Source organism: Spermophilus citellus (assembly GCF_964194105.1).
Source record: "Spermophilus citellus genome assembly, chromosome: 14".
In the NCBI taxonomy this organism is placed as follows: domain Eukaryota; kingdom Metazoa; phylum Chordata; class Mammalia; order Rodentia; family Sciuridae; genus Spermophilus; species Spermophilus citellus.
In genome coordinates, this window is record NC_138194.1 from 18,621,619 (window position 1) to 18,634,990 (window position 13,372).

The following is a 13,372-nucleotide window of genomic DNA, read 5'->3' on the forward strand; positions in this document are numbered from 1 at the left end:
CATGTAGCCCTAAGCAGAGACTTGTGCAAAACACTTTCATGGAAAGGGGTTGCCAAGCTTCCAAAAAACTACGAGTTTCCTGAATTCTCAGCACATATTTTTTCACCCAATCTGCATGACACTTTCAGGTAATGATCAGTACCCCATTCCCACTTGGCTCACCAAATTTCGTTGTTCTAGGCTAAACCGTTCGTTGGCAGTAACAGTTTTAATTTTTAGGCTTCACTCTGTTTTCTCCTATAAGGAAACACATACTTGGAAATCTAAATCAAACACGGTTTGTGCTAGATCTTTGAAACTTGACACAATAAAGTAGTTCCAAGTTCTATCTCTATGGTTTGTTTCCTATTGATGTAGCCCTAAAGAGAGACTTGCACAAATCACTTTCATGGAAAGGGTTTGCCAAGCTTCCAAAAAAACTACGAGTTTCCAGAAATCTCAGCACACATTTTTTCACCCAATCTGGATGATACTTTCAGGTAATGATCAGTACCCCAATCCCACTTGGTTCACCAAATTTCATTCTTCTAGGTTAAACCGTTCGTTGGCAGTAACAGTTTTAATTTTTAGGATTCATCTGTTTTCTCCTATATGGATACATGTAGTTTGAACTCTAAATCAAATACAGTTTGTGCTAGCTCTTTGAAACTTGACAAAATAGAGAAGTTCCAAGTTCTATCTCTATGGTTTGTTTCCTATTGATGTAGCCCTAAGCAGAGCCTGGCGCAAATCACTTTCGTGGAAAGGGGTTGCCAAGCTTCCAAAAAACTACGAGTTTCCTGAAATCTCAGCACACATTTTTTCACCCAATCTTGATGACACTCTCAGGTAATGATCAGTACCTCAATCCCACTTGGCTCACCAAATTTCGTTTTTCTAGGTTAAAGCATTCGTTGGCAGTAACAGTTTTAATTTTTAGGTTTCACTCTGTTTTCTCCTATATGGATACATATAGTTGGAACTCTAAATCAAAGACGGTTTGTGCTAGCTCTTTGAAACTTGAAACAATAAGGTAGTTCCAAGTTCTATCTCTATGATTTGTTTCCTATTGATGTAGCCCTAAGCAGAAACCGGGGAAATCACTTCCATGGAAAGGGGTTGCCAAGCTTCCAAAAAACTACGAGTTTCCTGAAATCTCAGCACACATTTTTTCACCCAATCTTGATGACCCTTTCAAGTAATGATCAGTACCCCAATCCCACTTGGCTCACCATATTTTGTTCTTCTAGGTTAAACCGTTCGTTGGCGGTAACAGTTTAAATTTTTAGGTTTCACTCTGTTTTCTCCTATAAGGATACATGTAGTTGGAACTCTAAATCAAACACGGTTTGTGCTAGCTCTTTGAAACGTTACACAATAAGGTAGTTCCAAGTTCTATCTGTATGGTTTGTTTCCTATTGATGTAGCCCTAAGCAGAGACTGGTGCAAATCACTTTCATGGAAAGTGGTTGCCAAGCTTCCAAAAAACTACGAGTTTCCTGAAATCTCATCACACATTTTTTCACCCAATCTTGATGACTCTTTCAGGTACTGATCAGTACCCCAATCCCACTTGGGTCACCAAATTTCATTCTTCTAGGTTAATCCGTTCGTTGGCAGTAACAGTTTTAATTTTTAGGTTTCACTCTGTTTTCTCCTATATGGATACATGTAGTTGGAACTCTAAATCAAACACGGTTTGTGGTAGCTCTTTGAAACTTGACACAATAAAGTAGTTCCAAGTTCAATCTCTATGGTTTTTTTCCTATTCATGTAGCCCTAAGCAGAGACTTGTGCAAATCACTTTCATGGAAAGGGGTTGCCAAGCTTCCAAAAAACTACGAGTTTCCTGAATTCTCAGCACACATTTTTTCACCCAATCTGCATGACACTTTCAGGTAATGATCAGTACCCCAATCCCACTTGGCTCACCAAATTTCGTTCTTCTTGGTCAAACCGTTCGTTGGCAGTAACCGTTTTAATGTTTAGGTTTCACTCTGTTTTCTCCTATATGGATACATGTATTTGGAACACTAAATCAAACACGGTTTGTGCTAGCTCTTTGAAACTTGACACAACAAAGTAGTTCCAAGTTCAATCTATATGGTTTGATTCCTATTCATGTAGCCCTAAGGAGAGACTTGTGCAAATCACTTTGATGGAAAGGGGTTGCCAAGCTTCAAAAAATGTACGAGTTTCCTGAATTCTCAGCACACATTTTTTCCCCCAATCTGGATGACACTTTCAGGTAATGATCAGTACCCCATTCCCACTTGGCTCACCAAATTTCGTTCTTCTAGGTTAAACCGTTCGTTGGCAGTAACAGTTTTAATTTTTAGGTTTCACTTTCTTTTCTCCTATATGGATACATGTAGTTGAAACTCTAAATCAAACACGGTTTATGCAAGCTCTTTGAAACTTGACACAATAAAGTAGTTCCACGTTCTATCTCTATGGTTTGTTTCTTATTTATGTAGCCCTAAGCAGAGTCTGGCACAAATCACTTTCATGGAAATGGGTTGCCAAGCTTCCAAAAAACTACGAGTTTCCTGAAATCTCATCACACATTCTTTCACCCAATCTTGATGACACTTTGAGGTACTGATGAGTACACCAATCCCACTTGGCTCAGCAAATTTCGTTCTTCTAGGTTACACCGTTCGTTGGCAGTAACAGTTTGAATTTTTAGGTTTCACTCTGTTTTCTCCTATATGGATACATGTATTTGGAACTCTAAATCAAACACGGTTTGTGCTAGCTCTTTGAAACTTGACACAATAAAGTAGTTCCAAGTTCTATCTCTATGGTTTGTTTCCTATTCATGTAGCTGTAAGCAGAGACTTGTGCAAATCACTTTCATGGAAAGGGGTTGCCAAGCTTCCAAAAAACTACGAGTTTCCAGAATTATCAGCACATATTTTTTGACCCAATCTGGATGACACTTTCAGGTAATGATCAGTACCCCAATCCACTTGTCTCACCAATTTCGTTCTTCTAGGTCAAACCGTTCATTGGCAGTAACAGTTTTAACTTTTAGGTTTCACTCTGTTTTCTCCCTTATGGATACATGTAGTTGGAACTCTTAATCAAACACGGTTTGTGCTACCACTTTGAAACTTGACACAATAAGGTAGTTCCAAGTTCTATCTCTATGGTTTTTTTCCTATTTATGTAGCCTTAAGCAGAGACTGGCACAAATCACTTTCATGGAAAGGCGTTGCCAAGATGCCAAAAAACTACGAGTTTCCTGAAATCTCAGCACACATTTTTCACCCAATCTTGATGAGTCTTTCAGGTAATGATCAGTACCCCAATCCCTCTTGGCACACCAAATTTCCTTCTTCTAGGTTAAACCATTCGTTGGCAGTAACAGTTTTAATTTTTAGGTTTCACTATGTTATCTCCTATATGGATACATGTATTTGGAACTCTAACTCTAATATGGTTTGTGCTCGCTCTTTGAAACTTGACACAATAAAGTAGTTCCAAGTTCTATCTCTATGGTTTGTTTCCTATTGATGTAGCCCAAAGCAGAGACTGGCGGGAATCACTTTCATGGAAAGGGGTTGCCAAGCTTCCAAACAACTACGAGTTTCCTGAAATCTCAGCACACATTTTTTCACCCTATCTGGATGACACTTTCAGGTAATGATCAGTACCCCAATCCCACTTGGCTCACCAAATTTCATTCTTCTAGGTGAAACTGTTCGTTGGCAGTAACAGTTTTAAATTTAGGTTTCACTCTGTTTTGTCCTATAAGGATACATGTAGTTGGAACACTAAATCAAACACGGTTTGTGCTAGCTCTTTGAAACTTGACACAATAAAAGAGTTCCAAGTTCTTTCTCTATGGTTTGTTTCCTATTGATGTAGCCCTAAGCAGAGACTGGTGCAAATCACTTTCATGGAAAGGGGTTGCCAAGCTTCCAAAAAACTACGAGTTTCCTGAAATCTCAGCACACATTTTTTCACCCAATCTTGATGACACTTTCAGGTAATGATCAGTACCCCAAACCCACTTGGCTCACCAAATTTCATTCAAATAGGTTAAACCGGTCGTTGGAAGTAATAGTTTTAATTTTTAGGTTTCATCTGTTTTCTCCTATATGGATATATGTAGTTTGACCTCTAAATCAAATACGGTTTGTGCTAGCTCTTTGAAACTTGACACAATAGAGAACATCCAAGTTCTATCTCTATGGTTTGTTTCCTATTGATGTAGCCCTAAGCAGAGCCTGGCGCAAATCACTTTCGTTCAAAGGGGTTGCCAATCTTCCAAAAAACTACGAGTTTCCTGATATCTCAGCACACATTTTTTCACCCAATCTGGATGACACTTTCAGGTAATGATCGGTACCCCAATCCCACTTGGCTCACCAAATTTCGTTCTTCTAGGTTAAACCGTTCGTTGGCAGTAACAGTTTGAATTTTTAGGTTTCACTCTGTTTTTTCCTATATGGATACATGTAGTTGGAACTCTAAATCAAACACGGTTTGTGCTAGCTCTTTGAAACTTGACACAATAAAGTAGTTCTAAGTTCAATCTCTATGGTTTGCTTCCTCTAATGTAGCCCTAAGCAGAGACTGGCACAAATCACTTTCGTGGAAAGGGGTGGCCAAACTTCCAAAAAACTACGAGTTTCCTGAAATCTCAGCACTCATTTTTTCACCCAATCTTGATGACACTTTCAGGTAATGATCAGTACCCCAATCCCACTTGGCTCACCAAATTTCGTTCTTCTAGGTTAAACCGTTAGTTGGCAGTAACAGTTTTAATTTTTAGGTTTCACTCTGTTTTCTCCTATATGGATACATGTAGTTGGAACTCTAAATCAAACACGGTTTGTGCTAGGTCTTTGAAACTTGACAGAAGAAAGTTGTTCCAAGGTCAATCTCTATGGTTTGTTTCCTATTCATGTAGCCCTAAGCAGAGACTTGTGCAAATCACTTTCATGGAAAGGGGTTGCCAAGCTTCCAAAAAACTATGAGTTTCCTGAAATCTCAGCACACATTTTTTTCACCCAATCTTGATGACACGTTCAGGTAAGGATCAGTACCCCAATCCCACCTGATTCACCAAATTTCGTTCTTCTTGGTTAAACCGTTGGTTGGCAGTAACAGTTTTAATTTTTAGGTTTCACTCTGTTTTCACCTATATGGATACATGTAGTTGGAACTCTAAATCAAACACGGTTTGTGCTAGCTCTTTGAAACTTGACACAATAAAGTAGTTCCACGTTCTATCACTATGGTTTGTTTCCTATTAATGTAGCCCTAAGCAGAGACGGGCGCAAATCACTTTCATGGAAAGGGGTTGCCAAGCTTCCAAAAAACTACGAGTTTTCTGAAATCTCAGCACACGTTTTTTCATCCAGTATTGATGACACTTTCATGTAATGATCAGTACCCCAATCCCACTGGGCTCACCAAATTTCGTTCTCTTAGGTTAAACTGTTCGTTGGCAGTAACAGTTTTAATATTTAGGTTTCACTCTGTTTTCTACTATATGGATACATGTAGTTGGAACTCTAAATCAAACACGGTTTGTGCTAGGTCTTTGAAACTTGACACAATAAAGTTGTTCCAAGGTCAATCTCTATGGTTTGTTTCCTATTCATGTAGCCCTAAGCAGAGACTTGTGCAAATCACTTTCATGGAAAGGGGTTGCCAAGCTTCCAAAAAACTACGAGTTTCCTGAATTCTCCGCACACATTTTTTCACCCAATCTGGATGACACTTTCAGGTAATGATCAGTACCCCAATCCCACTTGGCTCACCAATTTCGTTCTTCTAGGTCAAACCGTTCGTTGGCAGTAACAGTTTTAATTTTTAGGTTTCACTCTGTTTTCTCCTATATGGATACATGTAGTTGGAACTCTAAATCAAACACGGTTTGTGCTAGCTCTTTGAAACTTGACACAATAAGGTAGTTCCAAGTTCTATCTCTATGGTTTGTTCCCTATTGATGTAGCCCTAAGCAGAGACTGGCACAAATCACTTTCATGGAAAGGTGTTGCCAGGATTCCAAAAAACTACGATTTCCTGAAATCTCAGCACACATTTTTCACCCAATCTTGATGACACTTTTAGGTAATGATCAGTACCCCATTCCCTCTTGGCACACCAAAATTCGTTCTTCTAGATTAAACCGTTCGTTGGCAGTAACATTTTTAATTTTTAAGTTTCACTCTGTTTTCTCCTATATGGATACATGTATTTGGAACTCTAAATCAAACATGGTTTTTGCTCGCTCTTTGAAACTTGACACAATAAAGTAGTTCCAAGTTCTATTTCTATGGTTTGTTTCCTATTGATGTAGCCCAAAGCAGAGACTGGCGCAAATCACTTTCATGGAAAGGGGATGCCAAGCTTCCAAAAAACTACGAGTTTCCTGAAATCTCAGCACACATTTTTTCACCCAATCTGGATGACACTTTCAGGTAATGATCAGTACCCCAATCCCACTTGGCTCACCAAATTTCGTTCTTCTAGGTTAAACTGTTCGTTGGCAGTAACAGTTTTAATTTTTAGGTTTCATCTGTTTTCTCCTATATGGATACATGTAGTTTGAACTCTAAATCAAATACGGTTTGTGCTAGCTCTTTGAAACTTGACACAATAGAGAAGATCCAAGTTCTATCTCTATGGTTTGTTTCCTATTGATGTAGCCCTAAGCAGAGCCTGGCGCAAATCACTTTCGTGGAAAGGCGTTGCCAAGCTTCCAAAAAACTACGAGTTTCCTGAAATCTCAGCACACATTTTTTCACCCAATCTTGATGACACTTTCAGGTAATGATCAGTTCCCCAATCCCACTTGGCTCACCAAATTTCCTTCTTCTAGGTTAAACCGTTCTTGGGAGTAACAGTTTTAATTTTTAGGTTTCACTCTGTATTCTCCTATATGGATTCATGTAGTTGGAACTCTAAATCAAACACGGTTTGTGCAAGGTCTTTGAAACTTGACACAAAAAAGTGGTTCCAAGTTCTATCTATATGGTTTGTTTCCTATTGATGTAGCCCTAAGCAGAGACTGGCGCAAATCACTTTCATGGAAAGGGGTTGCCAATCTTCCAAAAACCTACGAGTTTCCTGAAATCTCAGCACACATTTTTTCACCCAATCTTGATGACACTTTCAGGTAATGATGAGTACACCAACACCACTTGGCTCACCAAATTTCATTCCTCTAGGTTAAACCGTTCGTTGCTAGTAACAGTTTGAATTTTTAGGTTTCACTCTGTTTTTTCCTATATGGATACATGTAGTTGGAACTCTAAATCAAACACGGTTTGTGCTAGCTCTTTGAAACTTGACACAATAAAGTAGTTCCAAGTTCTATCTCTATGGTTTGCTTCCTATTGATGTAGCCCTAAGCAGAGACTGGCACAAATCACTTTCGTGGAAAGGGGTTGCCAAACTTCCAAAAAACTACGAGTTTTCTGAAATCTCAGCACACATTTTTCACCCAATCTTGATGACACTTTCAGGTAATGATCAGTACCCCAATCCCACTTGGCTCACCAAATTTCGTTCTTCTAGGTTAAACCGTTCGTTGGCAGTAACAGTTTTAAATTTTACGTTTCACTCTGTTTTCTCCTATCTGGATACATGTAGTTGAAACTCTAAATCAAACACAGTTTGTGCTAGCTCTCTGAAACTTTACACAATAAAGTAGTTCCAAGTTCAATCTCTATGTTTTGTTTCCTATTCATGTAGCCCTAAGCAGAGACTTGTGCAAATCACTTTCATGGAAAGGAGTTTCCAAGATTCCAAAAAACTAGGATTTTCCTGAATTCTCAGCACACATTTTTTGACCCAATCTGGATGACACTTTCAGGTAATGATCAGTACCCCAATCCCACTTGGCTCACCAATTTCATTCTTCTAGGTTAAACCGTTCTTGGGAGTAACAGTTTTAATTTTTAGTTTTCACTCTGTTTTCTCCTAAATGGATACATGTAGTTGGAACTCTAAATCAAACACGGTTTGTGCTAGCTCTTTGAAACTTGACACAATAAGGTAGTTCCATGTTCTATCTCTATGGTTTCTTTCCTATTGATGTAGCCCTAAGCAGAGACTGGCGCAAATCACTTTCATGGAAAGGGGTTGCCAACCTTCCAACAAACTACGAGTTTCCTGAAATCTCAGCACACATTTTTTCACCCAATCTTGATGACACTTTCAGGTAATGATCAGTACCCCAATCCCACTTGGCTCACCAAATTACGTTCTTCTAGGTTAAACCGTTCTTTGGTAGTAACAGTTTGAATTTTTAGGTTTCACTCTGTTTTCTCCTATATGGATACATGTAGTTGGAGCTATAAATCAAAGACGGTTTGTGCTAGCTCTTTGAACCTTGACAAAATAAAGTAGTTCCAAGTTCTATCTCTATGGTGTGTTTCCTATTGATGTAGCCCTAAGCAGAGACTGGCGCAAATCCCTTTCATGGAAAGGGGTTGTCAAGCTTCCAAAAAACTACGAGTTTCCTGAAATCTCATCACAAATTCTTTCACCCAATTTTGATGACACTTTCAGGTACTGATCAGTACACCAATCCCACTTGGCTCACCAAATTTCGTTCTTCTAGGTTAAACCGTTCGTTGGCAGTAATAGTTTTAATTTTTAGGTTTCACTCTGTTTTCTCCTATATGGATACATGTAGTTGGAACTCTAAATCAAACACGGTTTGTGCTAGCTCTTTGAAACTTGAAACAATAAGGTAGTTCCAAGTTCTTTCTCTATGGTTTCTTTTCTATTGATGTAGCCCTAAGCAGAGACTGGCGCAAATCACTTTCATGGAAAGGGGTTGCCAAGCTTCCAAAAAACTACGAGTTTCCTGAAATCTCAGCACACATTTTTTCACCCAATCTTGATGACACTTTCAGGTAATGATGAGTACCCCAACCCCACTTGGCTCACCAAATTTCATTCCTCTAGGTTAAACCCTTCGTTGCTAGTAACAGTTTGAATTTTTAGGTTTCACTCTGTTTTTTCCTATATGGATACATGTAGTTGGAACTCTAAATCAAACACGGTTTGTGCTAGCTCTTTGAAACTTGACACAATAAAGTAGTTCCAAGTTCTATCTCTATGGTTTGTTTCCTATTGATGTAGCCCTAAGTAGAGACTGCACAAATCACTTAAATGGAAAGGGATTGGCAAGCTTCCAAAAATCTACGAGTTTCCTGTAATCTCAGCACACATTTTTTCACCCAATCTGGATGACACTTTCAGGTAATGATCAGTACCAAAATCCCACTTGGCTCACCTAATTTCGTTCTTCTAGGTTAAACCGTTCGTTGGCAGTAACAGTTTTAATTTTTAGGTTTCATTCTTTTTTCTCCTATATGGATACATGTAGTTGGATCTCTAAATCAAACACGGTTTATGCTAGCTCTTTGAAACTTGACACAATAAAGTAATTCCAAGTTCTATCTCTATGGTTTGTATCCTATTGTTGTATACCTAAGCAGAGACTGGCGCAAATCACTTTCATTGAAAGGGGTTGCCAAGTTTCTAAAAAACTACGAGTTTCCTGAAATCTCAGCACACATTTTTTCACCCAATCTGGATGACACTTTCAGGTAATTATCAGTACCCGAATCCCACTTGGCTCACCAAATTTTGTTCTTCTAGGTTAAACCGTTCGTTGACAGTAACAGTTTTAATTTTTAGGTTTCACTCTGTTTTCTCCTATATGGGTACATGTATTTGGAACTCTAAATGAAAGACGGTTGTGCTAGCTCTTTGAAACTTGACACAATAAAGTAGTTCCAAGTTCTATCTCTATGGTTTGTTTCCTATTGATGTAGCCCTAAGCAGAGACTGGCGCAAAACACTTTCATGGAAAGGGGTTGGCAAGCTTCCAAAATACTACGAGTTTCCTGAAATCACAGCACACACTTTTTCACCGAATCTTGATGACACTTTCAGGTAATGATCAGTACCCCAATCCCACTTGGCTCAACAAATTTCGTTCTTCTAGGTTAAACCGTTCGTTGGCAGAAACAGTTTTAATTTTTAGGTTTCACTCTGTTTTCTCCTATATGGATACATGTAGTTGGGACTCTAAATCAAACACGGTTTGTGCTAGCTCTTTGAAACTTGACATAATAAAGTAGATCCAAGGTCTATCTCTATGGTTTGTTTCATATTGATGTAGCCCTAAACAGAGACTGGCGCAAATCACTTTAATGGAAAGATGTTGCCAAGCTTCCAAAAAACAACGAGTTTCCTGAAATCTCAGCACACATTTTTTCACCCAATCTGGATGACACTCTCAGGTAATGATCAGTACCCCAATCCCACTTGGCTCACCAAATTTCATTCTTCTAGGTTAAACCGTTCGATGGCAGTAACCGTTTTAATTTTTAGGTTTCACTCTGTTTTCTCCTATATGGGTACATGTGGTTGGAACTCTAAATCAAACAGAGTTTGTGCTACCTCTTTAAAACTTGACACAATAAAGAAGTTCTGAGTTCTATCACTATGGTTTGTTTCCTACTGATGTAGCCCTAAGCAGAGACTGGCGCAAATCACTTTCATGGAAAGGGGTTGACAAGCTTCCAAAAAACTACGAGTTTCCTGAAATCTCAGCACACATTTTTTCACCCAATTTTGATGACACTTCCAGGTAATGATCAGTACCCCAATCCCACTTGGCACACCAAATTTCATTCTTCTATTTTAAACCGTTCGTTGGCAGTAACAGTTTTAATTTTTAGGTTTCACTCTGTTTTCTCCTATATGGGTACATGTAGTTGGAACTCTAAATCAAACATGGTTTGTGCTAGCTCTTTGAAACTTGACACAATAAAGTAGTTTCAAGTTCTATCTCTATGGTTTTTTTCCTATTGATGTAGCCCTAAGCAGAGACTGGCGCAAATCAATTTCATGGAAAGGGGTTGCCAAGCTTCCAAAAAACTATGAGTTTCCTGAAATCTCAGCACACATTTTTTCACCCAATCTGGATGACACTTTCAGGTAATGATCAGTACCCCAATCCCACTTGTCTCACTAAATTTCATTCTTCTAGGTTAAACCGTTCGTTGGCAGTAACAGTTTTAATTTTTAGGTTTCACTCTTTTTTCTCCTATATGGATACATGTAGTTGGAACTCTAAATCAAACACGGTTTATGCTAGCTCTTTGAAACTTGACACAATAAAGTAATTCCAAGTTCTATCTCTATGGTTTGTATCCTATTGATATATACCTAAGCAGAGACTGGCGCAAATCACTTTCATTGAAAGGGGTTGCCAAGTTTCTAAAAAACTACGAGTTTCCTGAAATCTCAGCACACATTTTTTCACCCAATCTGGATGACACTTTCAGGTAATTATCAGTACCCGAATCCCACTTGGCTCACCAAATTTTGTTCTTCTAGGTTAAACGTTCGTTGACAGTAACAGTTTTAATTTTTAGGTTTCACTCTGTTTTCTCCTATATGGATACATGTAGTTGGAACTCTAAATCAAACACGATTTGTGCTAGCATTTGAAACTTGACACAATAAAGTAGTTCCAAGTTCTATCTCTATGGTTTGTTTCCTATTGATGTAGCCCTAAGCAGAGACTGGCGCAAAACACTTTCATGGAAAGGGGTTGGCAAGCTTCCAAAAAACTACGAGTTTCCTGAAATCACAGCACACACTTTTTCACCGAATCTTGATGACACTTTCAGGTAATGATCAGTACCCCAATCCCACTTGGCTGAACAAATTTCGTTCTTCTACGTTACACCGTTTGTTGGCAGTAACAGTTTTAATTTTTAGTTTTCACTCTGTTTTCTCCTATATGGATACATGTAGTTGGAACTCTAAATCTAACACGGTTTGTGCTAGCTCTTTGAAACTTGACACAATAAAGTAGTTCCAAGTTCTATCTCTATGGTTTGTTTCCTATTGATGTAGCCCTAAGCAGAGACTGGCGCAAATCACTTTCATGGAAAGTGGTTGCCAAACTTCCAAAAAACTACGAGTTTCCTGAAATCTCAGCACACATTTTTTCACCCAAGCTGGATGACACTTTCAGGTAATGATCAGTACCCCAATCCCAATTGGCTCACCAAATTTCGTTCTTCTAGGTTAAACCGTTCGTTGGCAGTAACAGTATTAATTTTTAGGTTTCACTCTGTTTTCTCCTATATGGATACATGGAGTTGGAACTCTAAATCAAACAGGGTTTGTACTAGCTCTTTGAAACTTGACAAAATAAAGTAGTTCCAAGTTCTATCTCTATGGTTTGTTTCCTATTGATGTAGCCCTAAGCAGAGACTGCACAAATCACCTCAATGGAAAGGGGTTGGCAAGCTTCCAAAAATCTACGAGTTTCCTGAAATCTCAGCACACATTTTTTCACCCAATCTGAATGACACTTTCAGGTAATGATCAGTACCAAAATCCCACTTGGCTCACCTAATTTCGTTCTTCTAGGTTAAACCGTTCGTTGGCAGTAACAGTTTTAATTTTTAGGTTTCACTCTTTTTTCTCCTATATGGATACATGTAGTTGGATCTCTAAATCAAACACGGTTTATGCTAGCTCTTTGAAACTTGACACAATAAAGTAATTCCAAGTTCTATCTCTATGGTTTGTATCCTATTGTTATATACCTAAGCAGAGACTGGCGCAAATCACTTTCATTGAAAGGGGTTGCCAAGTTTCTAAAAAACTACGAGTTTCCTGAAATCTCAGCACACATTTTTTCACCCAATCTGGATGACACTTTCAGGTAATTATCAGTACCCGAATCCCACTTGGCTCACCAAATTTTGTTCTTCTAGGTTAAACGTTCGTTGACAGTAACAGTTTTAATTTTTAGGTTTCACTCTGTTTTCTCCTATATGGGTACATGTATTTGGAACTCTAAATGAAAGACGGTTGTGCTAGCTCTTTGAAACTTGACACAATAAAGTAGTTCCAAGTTCTATCTCTATGGTTTGTTTCCTATTGATGTAGCCCTAAGCAGAGACTGGCGCAAAACACTTTCATGGAAAGGGGTTGGCAAGCTTCCAAAAAACTACGAGTTTCCTGAAATATCAGCACACATTTTTTCACCCAAACTTGATGACACTTTCAGGTAATGATCTACCCCATTCCCACTTGGTCACCAAATTTCGTTCTTCTAGGTTAAACCGTTCGTTGGCAGTAACAGTTTTAATTTTTAGGTTTCACTCTGTTTTCTCCTATATGGATACATGTAGTTGGAACTCTAAATCAAACACGGTTTGTGCTAGCTCTTTGAAACTTGACACAATAAAGTAGTTCCAAGTTCTATCTCTATGGTTTGTTTCCTATTGATGTAGTCCTAAGCAGAGACTGGCGCAAAACATTTTCATGGAAAGGGGTTGGCAAGCTTCCAAAAAATTACGAGTTTCCTGAAATCACAGCACAC